At 41.2% G+C, this 27,255-nt stretch overlaps 1 long non-coding RNA gene across 1 annotated transcript; it reads left to right on the top strand.

Moving 5' to 3' along the window:
- Positions 1-5,440: 5,440 nt before the first annotated feature.
- LOC139434410 (uncharacterized) lies at positions 5,441-7,241 on the top strand. The gene is made up of 3 exons (XR_011643758.1): positions 5,441-5,527; positions 6,531-6,619; positions 7,012-7,241. It is a non-coding gene; the product is annotated as an uncharacterized lncRNA (long non-coding RNA).
- The last annotated feature ends 20,014 nt before the right edge of the window (positions 7,242-27,255 follow it).

Here is a 27,255-nt window from a genome sequence, read left to right as displayed (position 1 = left end):
GCTTGAGGTGCAGACATTTGAGAAATTCTACTCTATTGTCTCTTTCAAACAATCATGTCCCAGTTATTGAAGAAAATCAACAGACCTTATGGTGAGTAGTTTCTTGTAGGAAAAGTTGGGAAAAGGGGTTGCAATAACTTAATTTCTCATATTAAACTGTTTACTCTTGAGTTTTTCAAGGGGTTTGTTAGTTAATTCCTGCTTATTTGTGTTAAGTTTATTTGTTCCTTTTTTAAGTGGGTCTGTGACGCCCTTTGACCCAATTAAAGTCTGTAACAAATACCAACAAATATTCACATGTACAAAATCAGGTGGAGAAGATCAGCAACACTCATTCTAAGAATAGATTTTAAAGAGTATTTTGGTTTTGAAATTATACTTTTAAAGGGCACTTTAAGTGGATTTATCTCAAACTAATTCAAAACTTAAATAATAGGAGCTGGAATTTGGAAGTAGAAAGTCATTTCGGCGCAATCTCCCTTACCATCGTACTCTAATGAATTCAAATAAAACCTTTTTTCTAAGTTTGCTCAACAAGTCTTTTTCCTTTTTGCTAGGGCTTTTCAATTATATGCTACATTCTCATTCTGTGATTGCTGCAGCAATTTAATATCTAATCTGAGTGTGGCAGTGAGTCATTGCACACCATTGTTGAGACAATTACAATTTAAGTATGTAAAATGTGACTTGAATCTCTGAAAATGGAAATCACAAAAATATCTGTGAGAGAAAAATGGTGCTTCTGCTGCTTCTAATTGCAGACCTTGGTCACACAAACACAGAGACTCGCACACTCTCACATTCACTCATTCACTGGGGTAGTGATCTAATATGACAACATCCTTAATTCAGGGTGTTAGGGCCAAATTGTCTTTGCTGTGAGTGTGCGTGTTAGTGTGCTCCTGTGGGGGACAATCACAGCGAAATGAGAGTAATTAAGTTGCCAGTCGCGGCGGGCTTCTGTCGAAAATTAATATTTACCAGCAGTGTGTGTGTGTGTGTGTGTGTGTGTGTGTGTGTGTGTGTGTGTGTGTGTGTGTGTGTGTGTGTGTGTGTGTGTGTGTGTGTGTGTGTGTGTGTGTGTGTGTGTGTGTGTGTGTGTGTGTGTGTGTGTGTGTGTGTGTGTGTGTGTGTGCATTACAATTGATATTAGCATCTTACTGATGAGTCACCTCCCACCCCCTTTCAGGTGGCAAACAGTGAGGCCCCCTGGGTAATCTGCCCAGCAAATTGGATGTTTGTTTGAATCGCTTTCCAGCTCAGGATGGTGTGTGTGTGTTTGTTTTAGAAAGCTATCCAGCTGAATGTGTACATCTGTGATATGTTATAATGTGGGAAATGTCGCTCAGACTCATTCTCCCATTATATCCCTCAGTCCCCTTTCAAATGTGATGTTCGATTAAGTTTTTATAACAAAGCCTTAGTCATTTACACTCGTTATTAAAATTATTTTTATTGTATCCGACAGAAACCATATATTCCCTTAGTTTGTCTTTTATTTATCAAACAAGAAAACAAAACTATCAACTTGACTGAATAAAGCCTCAAATCTTCAGTATCCTTACAACGACAAGTCTTTACTATACCATTTTTGGTCTAGAAAAAAACTTATATTCCTTAGCTAATTTAGATAAACTGTGAACATCGAGATTACAGTTAAGCGGTCACGTGACTCACTACCTCCAAACTCCCAACGCTCATTAACAAGGATTATGAGCTGATGCTGTAAATATAAAATGAAGCATGATTCTGCATTGCTTGTCTTATTTTTGAAAAATCATTAGCAAACACCTTGTGTGTGAAGTCAGCAACATAAAGGAACAGTTCACGTTGAGGTCTAAGTGATGGAGAAAACTGTCATTCAACTATTGTGTAACCCAGCGCCATATAGACTGAGAGTTACGTCATCTCCGTTCACTCCAATGGACCACTTTTTTACAGCAATGGCGGATCGTGGAGCCTCTCAATCATTCCCCGGAAGTTAGCGCCAAGGCTAGCAGAGCTGTAGAGTTGCAGCATAATAGACCGTTCGTGACAGACTTTTAAAGGTAAGAAGAAGTTTAAAGATTTATATTGCGGATATTATCAGTACATCTGATTCAAATTAACATGTGTATTAAAGGATGTCAGTGGATTATCCCTAATTTAGTAGATTTAGGGAACGTTTACAGATAACAGATTAAGCTAGGATACCGAAGCAAGTTAGCAACACACGTTGAACAGCCTTTTAATTGTAAATTCCGTTCTCTTAATGTCATTTCGTCCAACGTTGTTGAATTAGAGAAGAGGGGCTTCTAAACGGGATTGTACGTGGGGGTGGAGGTAGTTAAATATTAGATAAATATAACTTTGGTGCGTGTAAGAGTGAGTGTTTTTAGCAGAGCCATATTGTGTCCTTGTGTTGATTATTACCTGTCTGTATAATGTTGCAGCTCAGCTGATTTTGGATTGATGGCAAAGGGAGAGGGACTTAAGTGAGAGTGAAAACACAAGGTAAGTTTAATACTACTGTTTTATATAAGTAAACACCTTATCTCCCCAAGGCATTTCCCATCCAATAGGTGTGCTGTGTGTGTATAACCCTTTCTCCTGTCTGTTACTCCCTCTTTCAGCACAAGAACCAGAGGGGGATTCAATGGAGCCTGAATACCTGCACTGAGACCCTCACCCTGCACCCTGAGTCTCAACTCTCAGTGTTTTTCAAGCCTTTCCCTGTTTTTTTGTATTAAACAAAACATTAAGCTAGGGCTGTGCAATTAATCGTATTTTAATCGCGATTACGATTATGGCTTGCGACGATTATGAAAACAGCATAATTGACAAAATACGATTATTTTGCTGGGTGCGCTTTCGCCCCTCCCTAAAAGCCCACTCGGCCACCTGTGAGTGACATGTGTTGTGAGTGTTCAACGCGAGCGAAGATGTCAGAACAAGAGCAGCAACTCGTTAAAAAGAAGGGTAAAACTATTTCCACTATTTTCAAGTACTTTGTCTTTACAATTAAAAAAAAAATTAAAAACCTTTATTTATCCAGGTAAAATCCCATTGAGATCAATGATCTCTTTTTCAAGGGAGACCTGGAGATACATTTCACATCGCTAAAGATATGTGCCCAGTTAGCACTGTTAGCAACCAGGGCTTTAAGCAACTTGTCAACACGTTGGACAAGCGTTACGCGATGCCGTCTCGGTATTATTTCAGCAGGTCTGCGCTGCCTGCACTATATGACAAATGCCGTGGGGAAGTTGAGAGAGATGTGGCTTCAGCTGACTACTTTGCGACCACAACGGACCTATGGTCTAGCTGAGGGGTGCCCAACCAGTCAATCGCGAGATGTGTCTAAAAATAGAACAACAATATTCTGTTTTATCGTTAATGTCCTGTAACATAATCTTCCTGTGCCAGAATAATGCACTTGAACGCATCAAAGCTTTGTGATTGGCCGGCGTCACCCCATGTGTCGGGGCGTGGCTGAGGGTCTTCAGTACAGGTGTCTTGTCACCTGCCTGCGCTCATCTCTGAAACCAGACCATGTAAACAGGCTGGTGTTTCTTGCAAAACATCTTTAAGAGATGACATGAGCAGCACTACCAGCATTTGCCATGGTGGTCTAAACATTTTTTATTTGGTCTTAAATTGTAGTTCAACATTTATTTCCTGTTACTTCTGGACCATGACGGTTGGCCAGCCTTCAACGTTTAACTGAGTGGAATATGTTGAATATGTTTTACCAAAATGTTGGCTATATGTTAAGGAGTTTTCAGTAGGTTGTGACAGTGCACTGCATCATATTTGATTTAATTTATTTTGGTCTAATTTATTTTTATTTATCATATTAATAATATATGTTTAGTATGGTTTTGGAAGTGCGCTTCAACATATTTGTTGATCTTGTTTATTGGTAAAATATTATTTGTTTTAAAGTTCAATAAATGGTCAATGAATAATCGTCAAAATAATCGTGATATCAATTATTGACCCAAATAATCGTGATTATGATTTTTGCCATAATCGCACAGCCCTACATTAAGCTTTCCCAATGGTGTGGTTTTCGTTTTGTGAAAAAGTGCAAATGCAGTGTTTGTATATAATTACATCACATATTTTTTGCTGTTGGTCGTGAAATTGCTCCTGCTGACTTGAGCCAGCCATTTTTTCCTCCGCTCTGTGTCAGTGGGGAAGCCGTACATTCGTACTCCTTTCTCGGAGCGATTTGAGCATCCCCAGGCAGCACAGCAAACCATGGTGGCGACTAGGAGGCAGCACAGCAAACCAGGACAACACGGAGGAAAAGGCACCGACAAACTGAATGATATGCTATTCAATGTTTATTGAATCCCATGTATTTGCAATGGATGTTCCTAAAACAACACATTTAACAGCGTCGTCGTCGTCGTCGTCGTCGTCGTCGTCGTCGTCGTCGTCGTCGTCGTCGTCGTCGTCATGCTGCTAGTTATGAGGGGCCGTGTAGGCCAACATTCAAACTCACCTCGCACACACACACTACTGAAAATATCTGGCCTTGCACACACACTACTGAAATACTCTCACGTTCACTACTGAACACCTCACACACACACTACTGAACACATCTGGCCTTCCACACACACTACTGAAATACTCTCACGTTCACTACTGAACACCTCACACACACACTACTGAAAATTAAGCCTCACACACACACTACTGAAATCCTCTCACACACACTACTGAAATCCTCTCACATTCACTGCTGAACACCTCACACACACACACACACACACACACACACACACTACTGAAAATGAAGCCTCACACACACACTACTGAAATCCTCTCACATTCACTACTGAACACCTCACACACACACTACTGAAAACATCTGGCCTTGCACACACACTACTGAAATCCTCTCACATTCACTACTGAACACTTCACACACACACACACTACTGAAAATTAAGCCTCACACACACACTACTGAAATCCTCTCACATTCACTACTGAACACCTCACACACACACTACTGAAAACATCTGGCCTTGCACACACACTACTGAAATCCTCTCACATTCACTACTGAACACCTCACACACTACTGAAAACATCTGGCCTTGCACACACACTACTGAAATCCTCTCACATTCACTACTGAACACCTCACACACACACTACTGAAAACATCTGGCCTTGCACACACACTACTGAAATCCTCTCACGTTCACTACTGAACACCTCACACACACAATACTGAAAATTAACCTCACACACACACTCCTGAAAAACATTTTACTGAAAGGTTCTCAGTAGGGAATGTGCATGTGTTTCACCTATGTGTTTGTGAGGGGATTCTTGCTGTAACGGATGTCATTCTAATGTAACGGAAGTCAGTGGTCTCTTTGCTAGCCCCGTTAGCTTCATTAGCTCCAGGCTGCTACTCCGAAGTGTTTGTTGTGTTGAGGCCTGGTGGAGTATTCTTCATTGAAATATCGCACTTATCGTATGGCTCTGCGGTTCAAACAGACCGTCCATGAATGCAGTTTATTCGGTAAGTACAATTCAAGCACTTTATTTCTTACTTGTCTTTTTATTCAGCTAACAAGCGAGACGAAGCTACATCTGTGCTAACGATGCTATCCGTAAGTTAAAAACATAATGGAGAAGTGTAAAACATTAAGAAGGATTATACTGTAAAACATAAGGCTTCTCGGTGAGGTTGGTAAAATAAGGTCATGCTTGTACATTAGTTAGTTTGCTAGTTAGGTAACTGTATGCTGTTATTGTTAATTTAAAATAGCTATGCTCGACGATGCAGACAGCTAGCGTCACATTAGTGTTGAAGAGCAGAGTACCGCATGAGATTAACCTCACTATAAGATCTGTGTATCTGAAAAATATGAATCTCACATTTCCAGTTGGTTCCAGAAATAACGTTGACGTAGATATTGCAATATGGTTTGAAACTAGCTGGAGTTGATTATTGAAGCTTACTGGTTAACGTTCATCATATTAAACGAACGAACCCAAACGTTGTTGTTTTTATTAATATTATTACCAATACTTACTTAGCATTTTATTATCATTACACTGGAGAAACCGACTTATTGTGGCAGCAGAACATGAACATGTAACTTAATGCCTGCATTTGAGGACGAAAAATAGCTCAGTCAATGCTTTAGGGACAAGGAAATGATTTGTTTAAATATTAGATATGTCGTTATGTGTGCTTCTGTGACAATGAAGCTTATTCATTGCATTACATGTGTTGAAGATGTTTGTCTTTTACCCTTACGTGTGTGTTACAAATGAATGTGAATATGGCATAGGACAAATATTTAAATTGACTGTCTCATGAAAAATGATTCTAAAATAAAAAGGACCACAACTAGACAATAATACACAATCAAACTGATAAGATACAGTAAGGGCTTTGATATCCAGCACTTTCGTTAAGGATAACAAAAATATTATCACACGACATTTGCATGTAAAAAAGTCTGTGACCAACACATTGTTACTTTACATATACATATATATCTGTTTGTTTAAAGTTTCCAGGTGATGCAGACAGACCAGAGGATGCTGACCACGAGAGACAGACCTATTCCTAACATCAGTGAACTTCAGCATGGACTCAAAGGTACAAAGAATCGAGAAACGTTTTGGTTTAAATAGATAAAGTAACAACTATAATCAGCTTTCACATTTCAATGTATTTAAGGCAATTATTATTTTACATTGTGAGAATTGCTACCATTTGTCTCTACATATTGTCTGTAAAAGACGTGGTAAAAGTGGTTCTTGCAGTGAGACAACCGAGCAGTTGAATATTATTTAATAAGATATTTTAATGTTGATTAACTGCAGACTGTTCATTCATAATCTGATTATCTTTGTAGTACAAAGTGATGAATTAAAAAAACACATTAACATTTAAAAAATACATTATTTCTACAGCCGCTAAATAAACAAACGTTTCATAAATAACACACTTGCTCTGCAATAATGTCATATGTTTGTCATTTCTGTTAGGAAAGGACATACCTGAAGGACACAACTGCCTCACCGTTTTCTCAAGAGGGGCAAGAAGAAAATGAAAAGCTGATTTCAGATTAAAGACCAATACAGGACATTCACAAAGAAACTACACTTTTATTGTGAACACAAAGTCAAACAGGACCATCATTTGTTTGTGGCAGCTGAGCCCAGTATGGGCTCACAGATGCAGTTAGGTGGTTTCTTCATCAGACCTGGTCCTCCTCCATCAGGCCACGTCCCAGAGAGGTCTTTCTCATCCCAGAGAAAGACCTCTCCACCTTCTCCAGCCAAACCCACAGACAGGACATCCGTCACGCTGAGGTTTCTCCCAAAGTCTCTGCACGCTGTCTCAATTGATCCACACTGTGAATATGAGGGGGACATGTGTGTCATAAATGCTTTAGACAATAAGAAATATGAAGTTAACTGTAAGGAATGGCTCATTCTTTTTTAAATAGACAAAACTATTACTGTATTTCAATATCTCATGTCTGAAAGTTTAATTTAAAAGAAGAAGAGGCCCCAAAAATAAAGAATGGTATATCAATAAATGTAGTTGATTGTGTCTTTTTAATTGTTTAAAGTAGATAGAACTGGTACTTAAGAGTTTGAATACAGTCTGGTTGCGGAGGAGGCACACAGGTAAGAGCATATAGCTACCATCACATGTAACTAAGCTTGACTTGAATTTATTAAAAGTATAATTAAGTAACAGCAACAAATCAAATACAAATCGTGCAAAAATGTGAATCTTTGCTGGGTCCACTGTTGAATTTACCACATATTGTATGTTTTAGAAACCTTAAGGCATTTATAGATTTGTATGCAAGTAATATCCCAAAACTCAATAAATACCGTAGATTATTATTGAAAATTATGCTGAATAGTTTCATGTTCACTTACCTTAAGCAACGTAAAACGTGCAGACCGGGGGGAATACAAATACTTGTATTTCTCTTTTTTGGTTTGCAAGGGTGTCACCTTCCCCGGAGCGCATTTTCTGTAGTATTATCCTAACAGAGAAAACAAGAGGGAACAACCCTTATTTCGGTTTTTTAAAAAGCTTGCATTCATCCGACAAAAATACGACACAGGGTATTGTCTAATTGCTGGTTGTCTTGTGTTTTTATGGGATTTGGATAACGGATTTATTCTATAAAATATTTTGAATGGTTTTCACTTAATACTGTTATAAAGTCGGCTGCGGACAGCCGGGCTGTAGTAAATAGTGCAGCAGATCTACACAGCTAGCTCGCTAGTTAGCATTATTAACGTCAGCTATTTATGTACATTTTCAAGTTCTGCTTGAAAGCAAGTTCCTGCAAACTGTTCAAACAAACGCTTCAACTTGTACCATTTATAATCTGTATGTTTGAATATGGATCTTAAATCGGCGTGACGTTGAAGCAGCTGCAGTTCTTTTCAGCATACCGTTAGCATTTTGCTTCTGGCAACTGGATTTATGATTTGAAAATTATAAAAGTAGGGTAGACATGTGGATATTATCCGGCTGAACAAAACGTGACCCGTCTCTTAAATGCGTCTCAACCACAGACCTTATTTCCAGCTCAACAAACCATATTGCAATATCTACGTCAACGTTATTTCTGGAACCAACTGGAAATGTGAGATTCATATTTTTCAGATACACAGATCTTATAGTGAGGTTAATCTCATACAGTACTCTGCTCTTCAACACTAATGTGACGCTAGCTGTCTGCATCGTCGGGCATAGCTATTTTAAATTAACAATAACAGCATACAGTTACCTAACTAGCAAACTAACTCACGTACAAGCATGACCTTCTTTTACCAACCTCACCGAGAAGCCTTATGTTTTACAGTATAATCCTTCTTAATGTTTTACACTTCTCTATTATGTTTTAACTTGTATGCTACGGATAGCATCATTAGCACAGATGTAGCTTCGTCTCGCTTGTTAGCTGAATAAAAAGACAAGTAAGAAATAAAGTGCTTGAATTGTACTTACCGAATAAACTGCATTCATGGACGGTCTGTTTGAACCGCAGAGCCATACGATAAGTGCGATATTTCAATGAAGAATACTCCACCAGGCATCAACACAACAACCACTTCGGAGTAGCAGCCTGGAGCTAATGAAGCTAACGGGGCTAGCAAAGAGACCACTGACTTCCGTTACATTAGAATGACATCCGTTACAGCAAGAATCCCCTCACACACACATAGGTGAAACACATGCACATTCCCTACTGAGAACCTTTCAGTGAAATGTTTTTCAGGAGTGTGTGTGTGAGGTTAATTTTCAGTATTGTGTGTGTGAGGTGTTCAGTAGTGAACGTGAGATGATATCAGTAGTGTGTGTGTGAGGCTTAATTTTCAGTAGTGTGTGTGTGTGTGTGTGTGTGAGAGGTGTTCAGTAGTGAATGTGAGAGGATTTCAGTAGTGTGTGTGCAAGGCCAGATGTTTTCAGTAGTGTGTGAGGTGTTCAGTAGTGAATGTGAGAGGATTTCAGTAGTGTGTGTGCAAGGCCAGATGTTTTCAGTAGTGTGTGTGTGAGGTTTTCAGTAGTGAAGGTGGGAGGATTTCAGTAGTGTGTGTGCAAGGCCAGATGTTTTCAGTAGTGTGTGTGTGAGGTGTTCAGTAGTGAATGTGAGAGGATTTCAGTAGTGTGTGTGCAAGGCCAGATGTTTTCAGTAGTGTGTGAGGTGTTCAGTAGTGAATGTGAGAGGATTTCAGTAGTGTGTGTGCAAGGCCAGATGTTTTCAGTAGTGTGTGTGTGAGGTGTTCAGTAGTGAATGTGAGAGGATTTCAGTAGTGTGTGTGTGAGGCTTAATTTTCAGTAGTGTGAGTGTGAGGTATTCAGTAGTGAATGTGAGAGGATTTCAGTAGTGTGTGTGCAAGGCCAGATGTTTTCAGTAGTGTGTGTGTGAGGTGAGTTTGAATTTTGGCCTACACGGCCCTTCATAGCTAGTACTTTGATAGTCACCTGTCGGTCTCCTGTCCTTTCTGAAAGCCATAAAGATGACATTAGTCATTTAGATAACTTGTGTCCTCAATTACCAGGGGATTACTGAAACTACCATGAATTTAAGAAAATGGTAGACATTCATCTAATCTGAATTTTAAAGCATTACTTTAGATCCCCTCCCGCTAAACATATCAATACACATTAGAAAGTGATGCTCCTGACTACCATACAAGTTTAAGAAGATAATATTGGTTTGAAATAATTCAAAGCTATAAATAAACAGCAACAGGCTCTTTAACCAAGGCACTGTTAGCCTAACATGTAAAGTTGTTCACACTAATCCTAATATTATCACTTAATATTAGCAAATTCGATTTTATTTTTTAAAACATATTGATGTAAATACATACACATATCGATTTGTTGTATAAATATTGCAAATCAAAACCTTTATTCACTAATAATTACCAGAAATCGTAGTTCTATCTCCTGTTATCAATGCATTCACATTGCCCGCCATGAACTTCCGGGGAACGATCCTCGTCTACATGAACCACGTGACGATAACCGTTTTTGGACTTCCGTTGTCGTAACTCTTCTATCTATATGGCGCTGGTGTAACCTATTTAAAATGACACACATTTCCACAGTAAATGCGCCCATGGTTTTGACAGACAGAATACCTTGTGAATAAAGCTAACTTGGACATCAGAGGCTCTTTCAAAAATATTGAGACATATTGAAGTGCATATTGAAGTGCAGACCAGTGTCAGCTTCAAAACTAAACAAATGTGTACTATGTTTCTTATCGTTCTTACCATACTGTAACCAAAATACTGTGGATTTGAGAACACAACTCGTCGCTGCTGACCTGAATTGTGTTTTGTTGAAGGCAGAGAGCAGACAAAATTGAAAATACTAAAAAAAGATTGAATATTTATTGACGCAAGTCCTACTTGTTGAGTCACACAATTGCAGAATTAAAAAGCAGACACCGTTAATCAAGTATGACATGTTTTGTATATTTAAAAGATGAGGGAGGTAATAGAAAGAAGACTAATTTTGTAGTGGAGGGTGGTGTTCGGAGGTTTTCCAACAAATAAACAAGATTCAAGAAGGATACACATTGGGAATATCTCTTTATATCCCTCCCTCTGTCAGTGTCAGCATGTCTGCGTTGCTTATGATTGCACATAAAGCACATGTAAGAAATGGAGAGGGAGAATGTGTTTGTGTGAAGTGATGGGGTGAAGAATGCTTGGGTAATCATCCGGTACTTCTTCTGCCGTCTGCTGTGAATCTCTTCTCTTTTTTTTAGGGTTCACATATATGCTCGCACATGCATATATAACCACACAGTTGGACAGATAAAGAAGTAAAGACACAGATTGAAATCAGATACCCACAAGACTCAATCAAACTTATCAACATCTCCCCTGCGAGATGGAGTTCATGACTTTATGAGCTGTTCATTAGCACTCATGAAACATTCATGAACAACTCATTATATGTTCACTTGTCATGTTCATGAACCAAAATTCTTAAAATGCTCATGAACCATTTTAAAGAGCAGTTCATGACATTTTTATGAACATTGTTCATTCATAGAAAGTTCCTGTTTTGCTCATGACAGACTTTTATGAGCAATTTATGAACTTTTCATGATCCAGCCAATCACAAAATTATAATTAAAACCCCACAAAGTTTTCATGAGCATTTCATGAACTTTATATGACTATTAGCATTTCATGAATTTTGGATGATTGTGGCAAGTTCAGAATATTTTTGAATATTCATGACCATTTTATGAACTTTTGATGATCAGTGTGATGATTTTAAAGACCTCTTGAATATTCATCTACTATTTGAACATTTCTTTATTTTTAAAAACTTTTAATCTTAAAACAAAACAATAGTGAATTTGAAACTAAACATCTGTATTTATTTTGGTGACATTCATATAATTTTATGGTTTATCTGTACAGTTTGAGAAGCAGTACGAGTAAGTAGCGCCAAGGTGGAACCTTTGGCAGGTGAGCGGTGACATCTGGGTTATCTTAGGGGGGACACTTCCGCCCCCTCCTCAGAAGCAATCCAGACGATCAACCGGATCCTGTGTATAATTATTGCTGCTGCACTTTTCTCTTTTCTACAGGTCAGTACATAATGAAAATGATCGATGTTAACTTGTGTGAATTAGATATGATGTTGGAGATGTTTAGGAGAGTGTGTCAGAAGGTTTTGAGCATGTTTGACATAGTAACGGTATTTAAAAATACTAAACTGTCGGCAACAATAGATGCCATTTTCGCGGGCTTCAGCCGCGCCTGGGTAAATGTGACCTGAGCGAAGGCTCGCAGGCAGGTTAGCTGCTGCGCACGGGTAATATGTTATGTTTACCTGAGTGAAGTCTTGCAGGCACATTGCCTTGTTTTTTGTTTATTAACATTGACAGTGTATTTTTGTGATCTCCATAATATGTTATATTTGGTAAAGATAGATATATTGATAGAAAGTATTATTTGATAGCGGTATGTGTTTATAGATAACAACCTGTCCTTCACTGCAAACTTAGCTGCTACAACCCGCTGCTGCAGATACACGCTTTACAACATCAGGAGGATGCGTCCCCAGCTGACCCAGAAAGCCACGCAGGTTCTGGTCCAGGCTCTCGTCATCTCACGCCTAGACTACTGCAACTCACTGTGTCATCCGACCTCTGCAGCTCATCCAGAATGCAGCGGCTCGTCTGGTCTTCAACCTTCCTAAATTCTCCCACACCACGCCACTCCTCCGCTCACTTCACTGGCTTCCGGTAACTGCTAGAATCCACTTCAAGACAATGGTACTTGCGTACCATGCAGCGAATGGATCTGGCCCTTCCTACATCCAGGACATGGTTAAACCGTACACCCCAGCACGTGCACTCCGCATCAACCAAACGGCTCGCTGCACCCGCACTGCGAAGGGGACCCAAGTTCCCATCATGTTCCCATGTTTTCTTCAAGTTTGTATTTTTGTTGGTCGAACGCACTTATTGTAAGTCGCTTTGGATAAAAGCGTCAGCTAAATGCAATGTAATGTAATAATTTATATTGACTATGTTGACTTTCTCCTTGAGATACAGTAATTGACTGTGACAGACGGATAACTTAAATGGAGAAATGTGATGTTTGTAAAGTACAGCTATTTGAATGTAACTGTGTACTTTGAATTTTGAATAAGAAGCAATCCAGACGATCAACCGGATCCTGTGTATAATTATTGCTGCTGCACTTTTCTGTTTTCTACAGAAATCATTTATTGTTGCTGTGGTACCCAAGCTTTTGGGACCCGTAACAAAAAAATGTGTGCAGCTGAGTATCAAGAACTGTGCTTCAAATAGTGATAGGATTAATTGTAGCGCTCCACCTGTATACATGTATGTTTGTTTGTTTGTTAATTTGAGTAAAGTTCCATTGTGATTGACATAATTGTTGTTTTCTATGGTTGCCAATTGACCCACAGTCAATGGTTCATGAACAGTTCATGAACAGTTCATAGCCAGCCATTGAATTATATTCAGTGACTGGGTATGAACTGTTCATGAATGGTTCATGAAGTTGTTATGAACAGTTCTTGATATGTTCATGAACAGTTATTGATATGTTCTTGGTTGAAAACTGAATATCCCTACACACTCACTGAAAACTCAATCTCATGAATTGTTCATGAACCTGCCTAAAACCATATTCCATGAATTGTTCATGAACCATTCCAGCACAGGAGTTTCATGAGTAGTTCATGAACTGCCCTAGTGCCATTTAATGTTCATGTCACTTTCATGAACAGTTCATCAACTTTGTTATGAGCTGTTTATGAGCTGTTCATGAATATGGTTCACTGATATTTCATGAACTTTTCATGACAAGTTCATGAACAGTTCACTATCATCTCACTGGGGCTGCTGACAGCAGGGCCCGTGAGCATTCCGGACTTAGACTGAGATTTCTTTAAAACAATATCATGAATCTGAAAGGATTGTTCATTGAAGTATTTAAAAGCTTCTCATAGTGATGTGCTGCTCTGCCCCTTTATGGTGCGGTCAAAATGTCACAACACAAATTCATAAAGAAAGCATGGTGCATGGGAACTTCACAGCCTGGTGGTTTGAGACATCCATGTAAAAGGTCAACGCTTTGGTTCCCAATCAATTAGTGTGATGAGATTCATGAGTTCATGAAAGTTGCCTCTACCTTGTGTTTTTTTTACCATTTAATCTAAAGTTCTTGTTGAGCAAGGTTTTGTCAGAGGAAATGTCTTGTGTGGCGAAGGGTAGGGATGCTCCAATCGCCAATTTTGGGGCCGTTCGCCTGAATCAGTATCGGCCGATACCGATCGCCAATCCGATCGAGTGGGCGGGACCTATGGTGATCTTCCATTTAAAGTGATGTTTACAACTCAGTTAAAGGGCCCATGTCATGGCCATTTCTACTGATCATAATTCCATTGTTGAGGTATACTAAAATAGATTTATATTGTGCAATTTTCCAAAATCACATTGGTTTCTTATACAGCATCTCTGTATAGTATGTGTATTCACCGGTAGTGCTGCATACCTGGACTCACATTCAGGTTCAGGTCCGGACTCAAGTCCAGAGGTTCAGGTTCAGGTCCGGACCCATAGCTTGTGTCAAGTTGTGTGAGTAACTAAAGTGAATTTATTGTGAGCTAATTATCAATTGAAAATAAACTCATAATCAACTCAAATTCAAACTCGTCAGGTTTATTGTGCTCCCTTCCAACTTGTGTCTACATTTCTCTACAAAGTACAAATGTAAAAAAAACACTTTTTGCCACTTAGTCTACAAATGACTTATGACAGCAACTACAGTGAACTACCACAAAGTTCAAACATTTATTTCATTTACCAAATTAAAGTAACCAAACAGTCCCTGAGCTGACTGAGCCTAAATCCCTAAAACTTTGCTGAAAGGTAGAGTGTAGAGTAGACTATACGCATTACACTGTTACACACTTACTATACAGTATACACTGTAGTGACTGTACAGTGAGTGTACTATACTGTCTGTACACCATGTATTTTCTACAACTCTAAATGTGTGGATTATACAGTACATACTACATACATAGTGATGTACATACATACGTACATACAATTTTGATACAAATGTCATACATAGTTAACTTAAGCATCTATCATCTATTTCACTCGGACAGTGAGGACTGTGGACTGTCAAGACTCAAGACTCAACATTCAAGAGTACAAGTCTATGTGTAGCTACACTACCAAATATCCAATATGGCGACCAGCAGCCCACGCTGTCCACTATGTCTAAGCCAATCACATCGCTAGCTTCCCTTGACGTCACACAGATCTCGCGAGCAGTTGCGATATTTTGCGAGACTTCGCGAGTTCAGTAATGGCCGCCATATCAGAAGCCGACACGATGTTTTTCGTCTTTTCTCAGCGCAAATGTCTCGATCTATGGAAGGTTTTAGATGGTTTAGAACAAAAAGGAGAATATACGTAAGTGCTAGTTTTTTTGCGAGTCCAAGTACCGGTTCCCGACGTTCCGGTTCCCGACGTTCCGGTTTTAACCGGACTTGAACCGAATTTGTTTACAAGTCCAGTACCGGTTCGGCGTACCGGTACGCAGCACTATTCACCGGTATTCACTCTCTGTCCTAAACGGCTTGTTAGAGCTCCTGCCTCCACCTCCCTGTGAGCCCAGTGTGCTCTGATTGGTCGGGACGTTGCGAGGTTCGTTGCTGCGAGGAGCGGACAGGCTTCCGGGTCGGCGATACAGCGGGACAGCACGAAACTCATCCTGAGCACACACAAACACTCACAGCCGAAGTAAAAACAATAAGTGTGGCTTGATATTGAGTAAAAAAAAGGTTTATAACGCTGTGAGAATGGGTCTGCGGAGAGCATTTCTTCGTGATCCAAACTTAGCAGCCCGAAAAACGTTTACCCATTTAAACAGTCGTGGTAGATACCTTGTTTTAAACATCATAAATACACAAACAACAATGAATACTTACAGGTTGTGTACCCGAATCTCCCGCTGGTCCAAACAAAGTAGGAACAGCATCGTTCTTCAGTGCCCTACGCTGTACATATCCGGCATTAATCGCTGAAAGGTTTTGGGAAGCTTTGTTTCGTGAAAGGCTGGCAGAGGGTGCGGTCATAGCTCTGGGCGTGGCTACTGGGTATCCCTACGTAGCGATACCCAGGAAGAAAATGAGAAATCTCCAATGAGGCGTTTTGGGGAAGCAGTGTGCGAAATACGGGGGGGGTCCGGGGGAGCTCGACACCACGAGATGACCAAGAGACACCCAGAGATGATGCTGATGATGCAGCAGCAGCTAGCACAGCACTCGCTACCAGAACCGTTAGCGAGTCGGGGGCTCCTGTCCCGCCCAGTCACTCCCCAGAAGGAGGTGAAGTTGAGGCAGAGCGCTCAGAAGACGCAGCAGTTGCGGAGGTAGCTGCTACTGCTAGTGACTTTCCGCCGGCTGGTTGGACAACGAAGCAGGTGGGCGAATGGAAAGACCGCAACCCCTGGCTTGACATTAAGGCTGGAAAGTTAGGATGCTTAGTGTGTAGTTAAGCAAAAAACGTTGCTGCTAAAGGGACCGGGTTTACACCTCGCGGAAGAATGGATCAATGGTGATGTTACTAGCCCTGATGCAAAACAGCTACGAAAGAAGATCTACACACACAGGGACATCCAGGCCCACGCGAGGTCAGTGGAAATAGTACAGATGAAAGACAAAGAAACCCTCCCAAACTGTTTCATTGATGTACAGTCCGATTTACTCAAGAAAACAACAGTCTCGTTTAGAACAGCTTACACCGTAGCAAAGGAAAGGCTATCTTATAAAAAGCTCAACCCCCTCATGACAATGCAGGAGCTGAATGGAGCCGAAGTTGGGAATATCTGTCGCGAGTGAGCCCTCTATGTAATGGCCCACTTGCTGGCACCCAGTTCTTTTAATCCCCCAATTGACCCACACACACGAGGAGCAGGCAGATATAGGGTAACACGATAATCTTTATTAGCAATTAAATAAATAGTAAGGGACCATATCAGCCAAGCTTCTCACATGGAAATGTATCACAAGGCCAAGTGATGCAGTGCCTATATACCACTCCGTCATTTCAGGCTGCTACTGCTCTACCCACCCCCTGCTGGCCGGAGGGACCATGAATGGTACAACTAAAAGTAAAATGTCACAAAGCATGCAAATAATGCAAACACATGGCACTTCTATTAGGGAATCACTACACACATGACACTTCTATTAGGGAATCACTACACACATGACACGTCTATTTAAAGAAAGCACTACACACATCACACAATGAACATGCTCTCCCACTCACTGGCAGCTAAGGAGTAAAATGGAACAGTCACTGGCACTGGTGGGCAAATGACTGCAAGTGGCACTATTTGCACCCCATACTCTCCTTGTTCATTTAACCATGCAGTGACAGCCTAGCAAGACATGGCCCGAATTAAAATAGTTATGGGTCCGCTCTCGGTCAAGAACACCTCAGACCGAGAGGAGTTAAAAGTTATTTCTTCTCACCCTTCCTTAAGCGCAGCGTGTTTCTGGTCGGAAGAAAGCAGTTGGAGACTTGGCGTGCGTCTCCCAATAGTTCGGAGCGCGTCCGACTCAGATGCGCACTGGCCCTGATAGGAGCAGCGCACGGTGCGAAAGACAGGAACTTGAGGGCGTTGCAATGATCAGGAACTTGAGAGCGTTGCAATATCAGGAACTTGAGAGCGTTGCAATATCAGGAACTTGAGAGCGTTGCAATACACAGGAACTTGAGTGCGTGGCAATAGACAGGAACTTGGGAGCGTCGCAATTCTGCCTTCAACCGACCCGTCGATCAGCGGCTGGCAGCCGTACAGTAAATTGCAGTGCAGCAGTACTTCCACAGTGGACCTTCGCTTCACGGTCACTTCCTCGTCGATCCGTCCAGAGCCTTGCTTCCCGTTCCCTCTTCACCTCGTAGCTTCACCTTTTCCGTTCTCCCGGCTCTTCCGGTAAATGTCCCGGCTCCTCGCTTTAACCACCCACCGGCCAATCCACGTAGCTCCCTGGAAGGCTGGGCAGGCAGCAGCCAATCACGCTGCCCTCATCCAGCTGATTCACACCAGCTGCGAAAACAGACATACTCCGCCCACCTGACAGGCTAACCCCTTTTATGAATGGAAACACACATTTGTCCCCACTTCTGCTTAAAATACATATACACACAGTAAATATAATGCATCATCATATGACATACAAAAATCCCATCCCCACTGGCGACATATCCACAAATCTGACCATGCATGCGCAGAAATAATAAGTCACATTGCAAAGGAAATGCGCCGCAAGTTTGTCTCTAATGTGAAAGAAATGGATTCAAAGGTATCAATCACAATTGATGAAAGTACCGTTCACGGTCGTCCCTATCTAATCATTTACGTAAGATGTGATGTCAGTGGTAAGGGGGATGTAGATAATGTGTTCCTGGATATAGTGGAACTTACAGATGGGGTCGATGCTGAATCAATTTATAACTCAATGATGGCGAGTCTATATAAAGCTGGAATGGATGATGACTTTTTGAAGACGCACTTAATAAGCATAGCCACCGATGGGGCTGCAGTGCTCACGGGAAAAGCCAGTGGGCTTGTCGTCAGGCTCAAAAACAAGTTTCCGAACGTGCAGTCTGTACACTGCCTGGCGCACAGACTAGAACTGTCAGTCAAAGATGCTCTTAAAGAAGTGGGTGGCACTAATCAGTTTGAGATATTTATTTCACATTTATACTCACTCTACAATCAGTCAACCAGGAATTCCAGATTGCTGAAAGAAGCAGCGGCCGAGCTCAACATGGAAATACTGAACATAGGTCAAATTTTCACCATCAGATGGGTTGCCAGCAGCTTTAAAACAGTAAAAGCTGTATGGAAAGATTTCCCCGCACGAGCACTCCATTTTAAAACATCCAGTGAGAACGCATCACGTAATGATCTTGAGAGGCAAAAATACAAGGGACTTTACAAGCACCTAACCTACTCAGGATTCGTGGAAGATTTGGCTGTCATGAAAGACATCCTGCGTGAACTCCAGAGCCCGTCTCTCAAGCTGCAGAGAAGAGAAATGACACTTGTGGACTCAAGTGTCCACATCAAACAAACCATAAATGTGTTGACCGCCATGAAGACGACCGGGGGGAGATCAACGAAGAAGGCTGAACAGGGCGTCTCATCGGGCTTTTTTAAGGACGTAGAGCTGACAGAAGGCAGGGGGGAAATAAACAAGCCTCGTTTTTATGAATTGGTAGTTGCTACTCTAACCACGCACTTACCGGAGTCAAGCTTGGTCCAGACGCTCAAAGCTCTTGATAAGCGTTTTTGGCCTGGAGAGCAGGAAGACTTGACTTTGTTTGGCGAACAAGAAGTGCACCGTCTGGCTAAATCGCTCAGAGAACCAGCCGGGGAGGCCGTGGAGCAGTTTAGAGACTGGAAATTGCAGGGCACTCCACCGGGCAAAACACTGGAACGGCTATGCATAGCAAGTCGCACTTACCTCCCCACGTCTGCTGAGTGCGAAAGAGGCTTTTCCGCCGTGAATAACAACCAGAGCCGCAACAGGTTGCGCGAGGAGAGCCTGTCTTCGCTTCTGTTTGTGGACCTAAACGGACCCCCTTTGGACAAATTCGACCCAGTGCCGTTCGTGAAAAGCTGTATTAAAGCAGGACATCGTCTCTCTTCTTCTTGGAAACCAGGATGGCAACGAGAAGAAGTCGAGCCAAGGCATCTTTGGTCTATTCTCACTTAAGGTAAAAGACTATTTTTTCGATCTTTGCTGTGCATAAGATGAGCGTGTGCGTATGTCCTGTGTGGATTCCGGGGTTAAGAATAGCATAATTAGCCTTGGCGTTCAAGTTAGTGTGTGTGTGTGTGTGTGTGTGTGTGTGTGTGTGTGTGTGTGTGTGTGTGTGTGTGTGTGTGTGTGTGTGTGTGTGTGTTTGTGGGTGTGTGCAGACCCGCACCTCCCTACACGCAGACCACGCAGACTGTGTGTGGGTGTGAAGGTGTGTGCAGGCCCGTCCCTCCCTACACGCAGATCACGCAGACTGTGTGTGGGTGTGAAGGTGTGTGCAGGCCCGCCCCTCCCTACACGCAGATCACGCAGACTGTGTGTGTGTGTGTGTGTGTGTGTGTGTGTGTGTGTGTGTGTGTGTGTGTGTGTGCGTGCGTGCAGGCCCGCCCCTCCCTACACGCAGAGCACGCAGACTGTGTGTGTGTGTGTGTGTGTGTGTGTGTGTGTGTGTGTGTGTGTGAGAGACCAGCTCTGCTCCCATTTCCTCGCATAGAATCGAAAACAGATGGCTCTTTAACGGTCGCGTATTCATACATATGAACGTTAGAATATATAATTATTTTACAGCGCCCGGTTGAGAAACGCTGCTACTACTGACTGTCTTGGATTGCATCCATAAAATATTGCATAGGCCTACTGCATATTGAGAAATCTTCGACCGGTATATTGCGCAATAAACGGGAGATGGGGACCCCCCCCGATTATTGACGGGTATTTCGCACACCGTGGGGAAGTATTTTCTAGAGTTAGAGTTAGAGTTTTACTCGCTACAGGGTGTACTTTCATGGTTTGTGACAATCTGCAGACCGTTTACATGCATAAAAACCTTCATAACACACATGGGGACGGGTAATAACCGGAAAAGCATGACATGGGCCCTTTAATGGGGCTCATTCACTGGCGCTTCCACAAACAACAACCAACTTAATTATTACATTCAAATGAAGTACATTATTCAAGTTTACATTAACTTTGGATAATAACACGGGAGAAATGAGCGGAGGCGCTCTCTTTTCCTCTCTCTCTCCCCCTCTCTCTCTCCTGACAGCCTGTCAGTATCGTCTCATGCAGCTCGCTGATCCAGTAACGAGTGACCCGAGTGCAGGGGCGGACTGGGACAACAAATCAGCCCTGGAATATCACCAGACCAGCCCACGTGAATTGTCAACGGGGGGGGTGGGGGGGTTCAATAAAAAAGTTGAACTCCATCTGATTCAGCCAGCTCTACCCATTGGTTGACATGTTATGCACAATACAACCTTTAGATGTCACTGTGGTTCTAACAGAATGCCCTTCAGCTAGCTTCCACTGAGAAAGTTGGCATGCTAAAAATCACTGCTGAAGAAATCACTCTTTTTGGTCAACTTTTGTAAAGTAACCATATCATTCTTGACATATTTTAGTGTCAGTGCACTGACTGAACATAATTAGATAACTTGACGCACAAAAAAAGTTTTAACAAGGGTGTAATTATTTTTTTGAAAATATGCTCAACCAATCGGTCGAATTGGCCTTTTATGGTAAGCTAGCAATATGACTTTTTCAGAGTTTCAGAGATTTTTTCCAATAAAATATGGTAAATAAATAGCTAGATTCATGGTAATATTACTAAATCTAGTACTGCCTTATTATTCTCAGAGTGAAAATAATTTATATAACAGCTTTCATGCATGACATACAGCCCAACGTTGCACACAGATAGCAAGTTAGGCCAACACAGGATATAGACATTTGCTGTTAGGCCAGTGGTTTCTTATAGGCCAATTTAGCATATACAGTAAGATGAGCAAGTCTTTTTATTATGAAAAACACTTAACATGACTTTTTTTCCAGTTTTTTTTTTTTTACAATTATAATTTATTATATTTTATGAATCTGGTTGTATATATTGCTCATTTCCCATAAAATAACATTTTTTATTTGAGTTTGTGTTTTATTTGAGTTTGATACATATACTGTACTGCACTATATGATGATTGTTGAAAATGCACTTTTACCATAAAAGTTGGTAGAGGCTCATAAAAAAAAAACTGTGTGGTCAATCAAAAAAAAAAATCGTTTGTGGTTATTTGTGTCCCATTTGATAAAAAAATGCAAACAAATAATTTTTCCATAGCTTTATGTGTCTAATCTTGGTCGGGTAGTTAAAGGGTTAAAAACACACGCTCCAGGCCGGCACACACAAGGGCGGTGCCGGCCGTGAGTGAGCCGAGCCGGCCGTCAACGGCCCATGACAACCGGCCGTTCTGTGATTTTCCAGATTCTACAGATGGCCAGTCCGCCCCTGCCCGACAGTGAAGAATACAAATATATTTATAATTATAACTAGTTTAGCTTGTTCCAGAGGTAGATAAAATAGCTAAGTGTGTTAGGTCTAACTCTGAGTGTGTGTTTTGCTCCGCTCACCAGTCCGTCACAGCCGGTGGAGCTGCAGGATTTCTGCTTCACACACGTTGCATACCGCTATTTTATTGTCATTTTCGAACACCTTAAAATACTGCCAGACTGGTGAAGCCATTTTGGCGAGCTTGTTATGCCGCGCACAGATAAAAGTGTCACGTATTTTACGTCATCATTTTACGTCATGCGATCTGCTCTCGCGATCGGCCTTTTTAGAGAGTACCGATCGATCGGCAGAGAGTGAGTCTTGTCCGATATCGATCGGTGGCCGATCTATCGGAGCATCCCTAGAGAGGGGCATCTGGAAGAGAATATGTCTCTTCCCATTGACTTGAAAGGGGAACACAATTGGGTTTGACCACGGCTTTATGAATTTTTTCTCACAGGAATTGAGCCGCATTAGAATTTGCGTTGAAACAATGCAAGACCACCTCTGAACTGAAGTATGATTACTGTTCACACCAGGGGTTTAAACTCACCAAAGCTTGATTAAAACGGACACTGTGTTGGCTAGTGAAAGCGCCCTGTGAATCTTGCCGACAAAACATTGGACTGTTACGCAGTAGCTTGCTGTATTCTGCTGTCACAAACATCATAAATTGTTGGTGTTTTTTGGACCATTTGTTGAAGCATGCCCATCATGCATATAGCAGAGGTCTGATCAGCAAGAGTAAATGAAAAAACTGACGATTGGCACAGCCTTTTAAAATTAATGGGCAGAGTACATTTTCAAGTGGTTCTGATATTGAAAATACAAACTGGACAACTGTCTCTAGTTGTACTAAGTTGTGTATGTGGGCTGACACACTTGCAAAAACATGTTGTAAAATCTGGCACAGATTGTTAATTACCATTGATAAGTTGGTTAAAAGGCAAATGTGAGAAATGACAAGGTCCATGAACTACACATTGTACAGCTAAACAGGCAAATACATGGTTTTCCATCCATGATTTGAGCTTTATTAACAAATGTGTAATTAGCATTTTGCTTATCCCTTTAATCAATTCTAAATAACTCAAAGCGTATACTAGATGTTGACCACTGCAATCATCTCTCCTCTAGATGATTTTCTACCCCGTCACTGTGAGAAGCCAGAGGTGTCCTGATTCAAAGCTCCGCTCCTGCCCTGAACTCCCCCGCTGGCGTTGGGACAGCAGAGTCACTGCATCTTCTGACAGAGGCTAACAATTCGCTCTACTACTGTAGTGCTAAACATACAGTAAGGAATTTGTTAAGGAAGCATGCATTATTTTAAAGCATTTATCTTGTCTTTTTGCAAAGTTTGCAGTCTAAACTATGGGATTGGTTTTGTATCATAAAGATAAAGCAACACTTTCTCAGAATAAAGCAAAACTATGAGTTTAAAAGAAGAAAAAAACGAAGTCAAGCAAAATAAAATAAATTTCAAAAATAAAACTATAAGTTGCAAACAAATCATTTGTGTAATGATGTAAACTATGAGTATTTTTCTTTGTTTTAACATAGGTTTTTGTTTGCAGTTCTTGTTTCTACTTTCTCAATGATCAGACTTTTGCTCTCGCTGCAGCTTTCTCTTTTGCGAGCCCTCATTTTTTGTTTGAGATTTTGACACAAACATCCCAGGTGGGTGGGACTTTCAGGGGTGTCCCCCCATTGGCTACTCAGTTTTTGAGTGACAGCCCACTACACCACAGATCATACAGTGCAACTCATGCAGCAAACTCCGGAGTCCACTCGGCCACGTTAGTGTTGGTGTCTCTTGGACAGTGGCGGCGCCAGAGATTTTCTCTAGGGGGTGCTGTGGGGTAGCTTGACGTTTCATAGAGGGTGCTCAAACATTAAGGGTTTCCCATTAATGCACCAGTGCTACAGTTGAATTTTCTACTGCAACACTCCCCACACGCACACACAGTGTACCCGCGACTGTTACAATAAAGGCTCGGTAATCAGCTCACGGCATACAGGTGTAAGCAGGGGTAAAGTGCTATTTTTACAAGTGGGGAGTGGACCTCACCTCCTCTATGAGGGTCCTCACCTCCTCTAGTGGAAGATTTTTTTTAAATATTGAAGTTAAAAGCATCAATCTGGTGCACTTTGAGAGCAAAATGAAGAGATATATGGATATACAGTATCTCTCAACATATTATGAAACAGAACTGTAAACAGATTTTCTATTTCTTTATAGATATTTTACAAATCACTCCCCTTTTAAACCAAACCGTTTGAGACTCACTGAGATAACTAGACTAAAGTTAACACTGAGAGTCCTTTACTTCACCTGAGCTGAGGTTATCTGAGACTCTCAGTCTGACAGGAGAGAGTTCTCCCTCCACCTTGTTGTTGAAAAAGCTCCTTAGCCTATATCCGTTAGCTTGGCTAGCTAGCACCAGATGCTAACCACAACGATCTCCGGTAGATACCCACTGGTGCGCGAGGCGAGCTCTCTCTCTCGCTCGCTTGCGCACGCACACAAAATGGCTCGTGCCACACACACACACACACACACACACACACACACACACACACACACACACACACACACACACACACACACACACACACACACACACACACACACACACACACACACACACACACACACACACACACACACACACACACACACACACACACACACACACACACACACACACACACACACACACACACACACACACAGAGCAGAGCTTGAATGAAACACAGAGACCCAGAAGTAAGCTACTTTTACTCACGAGGCCTATTATGTGCAGAATCCCTCTCGCTTTCAGTTGGTTTTGATTGAGTGTCCACACGTGGACGTTTAAGGACTAAAAAACGATCCATTTGTCACTTTGCTGTTAGCAAATAATGTGGGGCTCCAGCTAACAGGAAGTCACTCAAGTGTCACAAAGTAATTTAGCCTATGGGTAGGTCAACAATCTAATGGGTGCTGGCCATTGGCCTAATCATATCACCTGTGTTGGCTCTATGTTTTTGGTCAAACATTTATTTGTTTCACATTTGCATTGATGTAATCAATACTTTTTCTGATTTAATTTAATAAAAATAATAATAATAATTTTTGGGGAAAAAAAACAAACATATTTCTTGGGGGTGCTTCGGCAATCCTGGGGGGTGCTTCAGCACCCCCTAGCTCCCCCCTGGCGCCGCCCCTGCTCCTGGGGAGTTTTCATGAACATATCGGACTTATCTTATGGATTGCTGTGCATTATACTTGTGTTGTGTAGTTTATACTTTATTCCAACTTTAAATATTTTAATACCTGAACACACTGCTGCTGTTAAATAATTTCCCAATTTGGGATTGATAAAGTGTCTGTCCGTCTATTTATTTATTTTATAGATTAAAAAAACACATCTATGTATTTTCAAGCTAAAGGTGATGCACAATATAAACTGTATATACTATTATTTTCAAAGACATGTTACATTTCAAAAGCATATGTTCGTATGTGTAGGACAAACAATTAAAGACTGCTTTAATTTAACAAATTCTACAATGTAAAAGTGGCAGATTTGCTTTATTAAACAGACCAGACCTAGGCTGCATGACAACACAATTAGGAACATGCATGCTCACATCTTACTATGTTGGTCTGAAGAGCTGAAGCATTCATACACAATGGATACAAACTGTGTTGTTTCATTCTATATTCTGTGAGAAAATGATATACATTTAGCATTAAAAAATCGACATACTATTCCTGAGGAAGATATGAATAATCAACAGATTTGAATGGAATCTCTAACATTTTCATGTAGAATAAAGACAAGAGTGATTATACAAATTACATTTATTGAAATTTGAACCAGAAGATGAAGTCTCAAAGAATGTTTTAAATAAAAGGACATAAAACAAAAAGGTGGATAATAATAAAATCTATTAAATGTATATGTAATGACATTTGGTCAAATGAAATGACACTGAGCTAGTGATAACAACAACGCCCAGCGTGGATGAAGATGGTGCAGGTCTTTCTTCATGCCCCCCCTCCGTGCTGTCCCCTCAGAGGAAGTGGGAAAACGGGATAAGACCTATGGACACCACGCTGTCTCAATGATCCACACTCTTAATATGAGAAGAAAATAAATGTTTTAGGAAATGAAAAATATGAAGTTAACAAATAAAACACAGCTCAGGGGCAGTCATGGACGGTATAGGTTTTCCTACAAAGTTAAGTCAGCCTTCATTGATTTTCATATCAAATTAGCATGTTAATAAAATAAGTAGGGCTGTCAAACGATTAAACATTTTAATCAGATTAATCACAGTTTAAAAATTAATTAATCATGATTAATCACCATTCGAACTATGTCCAAAATATGCCATTTATGTATGTATATTGTTGTGGGAATGGAAAGATAAATGAAAGAAGGCGGATATATCCATTTAACATACAGTATCTATGTTTATTATAAAAAATGTCTGTGTGTGAAAATGAAAGACAACCCACACACCTATCAATCATCAAACCGTGGGGTCTTAATTCATTACGTGTTGATTTCTATCAACGGGGGAGTACTTCAGGAAAGTCGACAGAGGGGGGGGGGCTAGTGGAGTACTTCGTGACCACAGAGTGTGACGGCCCCTACACACGGCAGCGTGCGTTGCCGCTTGGCGGTGGGCGTGTCTTGAGCTTGAGGAGTCAACGCGAGCAGCCCGACCAACAACCAACCACATGAATGTCCCACCCCGGACATACAAAGCAAAGCATTCATGCTACATCCATGCTGGCTAAATATACTGTCTATGCTTGCTAGCTGTCCATTCAAACGAAATACACTGGATATAAACTCCCCAAACAAGCGAAAACCTACCAGTTTCCCCCACTGTCTTTGCCACCTCCCCCATGCCTGGCTCCTCCGGTTTGTATCCCTGTATGTTCCCTACCGCCACGATCATTTTCTCCTCCTTTTGTTGACATATGGGAAATAACTGCGGTCTGGCTCTCCCAACATACACCCGGTTTGATTGGCTACTGCTTGTACTGTCAGATTTACATACGAGGGAT

This window comes from Pseudochaenichthys georgianus, chromosome 9 (assembly GCF_902827115.2).
Source record: "Pseudochaenichthys georgianus chromosome 9, fPseGeo1.2, whole genome shotgun sequence".
Taxonomy (NCBI): domain Eukaryota; kingdom Metazoa; phylum Chordata; class Actinopteri; order Perciformes; family Channichthyidae; genus Pseudochaenichthys; species Pseudochaenichthys georgianus.
This window is presented reverse-complemented; position numbering and strand designations above follow the sequence as displayed.